The sequence below is a fragment of the Dendrobium catenatum genome, unplaced genomic scaffold (assembly GCF_001605985.2).
Source record: "Dendrobium catenatum unplaced genomic scaffold, ASM160598v2 original_scaffold_4881, whole genome shotgun sequence".
Lineage (NCBI taxonomy): Eukaryota > Viridiplantae > Streptophyta > Magnoliopsida > Asparagales > Orchidaceae > Dendrobium > Dendrobium catenatum.
The window spans coordinates 1-1,110 of NW_021323342.1; the positions used below are offsets into that span (position 1 = coordinate 1).

Sequence of the window (1,110 nt, forward strand, 5' to 3'; positions counted from 1 at the left end):
ATATGAGCACAAAGTTTGAGCGCCTATTTTTATGAATTATGTGTTTGAGATGTGAGTTCGCAATGAAGATAGAGAAATAAGTCGAAAAAAGATTGTTAGACTTTGCTTTGTACCAAAACTCCATGTTTTTTTAAAGGTTTGTCAAAGGATGGGGAAAATATCAAAAATATCTTTCACATAATCTAGACTATTAGGAACTACCAATTCTCAAAATATTTGTTTTCCATGTTTTAGAATATCATCTCACAAGTACCGTGTTAATGCTTAGCTTCGCTTCTTTCTCTTCTTGGGGAGAGAGTCAGACAATTCAGCTATAGCTGCTACTGTAGGTGGTTCTTTTTCGCCAGGGCCCTAAGCATCTGAGCCAGACATTCCTCATTTCTAAAATCTTGTTCTCCCTGCTCACCTTGCTCTTGGCCCTCTTGGATTCAAATTGGTCAAAAAATATCTTTTCTCTTGCCTTTTCTCCCGTAGACTTGTTGATACTCTCCCTTAAAACTCTCTTGTTCTTGAAAACATTACCTTTCACCTTTATATTCATATCATGGCACATGCGCTTATCCATTTTCTTAGCTTCTCGATATTTCCTAAGAAAACTTCTCAAAACTCTCATCCTCCGCATCCATTGAACCTTCGTGGGCAACCTAGCCTCCCTAGTACCCATGTGCTTACCATATCCAGAATGGCGTCCCATCCTCTTTTCTTTTCCCGTGCATCTAGCATGTGATCTTGAGTTAATCTTCTTAGGTTTCTTAATAATAAAACCATCATTTACCAACTTCCTAATGTTTTGTGGAGAGTTTGTAATGGATATATTTCTTACCTCATTAGGGTCGAGCCAGACTATCACCATTTCTTTTAAAAGAAAGTGCTCATATCAAAGTTTAAGAATTCACAGTGTTCAAAACTTTCACCAAACTACATTTGTTCTATTAGTAAAATAATGGAAATTCAAGAACATGACAACAAGCACTTTCCGAAAACAAACAACCATTAACCCTAAATTCATAAAGACCTCACTTTGAAGCATTCTTCTATAGTTTCGTAAGCTCATGTTGGATAGAATGTCTTCGCTTGATCTTAGCAAACATACCCTTGAATCTATCAAAA

At 36.5% G+C, this 1,110-nt stretch overlaps 1 pseudogene; it reads right to left on the reverse strand.

Moving 5' to 3' along the window:
• Nucleotides 1-264: 264 nt before the first annotated feature.
• On the reverse strand, nucleotides 265-853 carry LOC110092021 (annotated as a pseudogene).
• Between the last annotated feature and the right edge of the window lie 257 nt (nucleotides 854-1,110).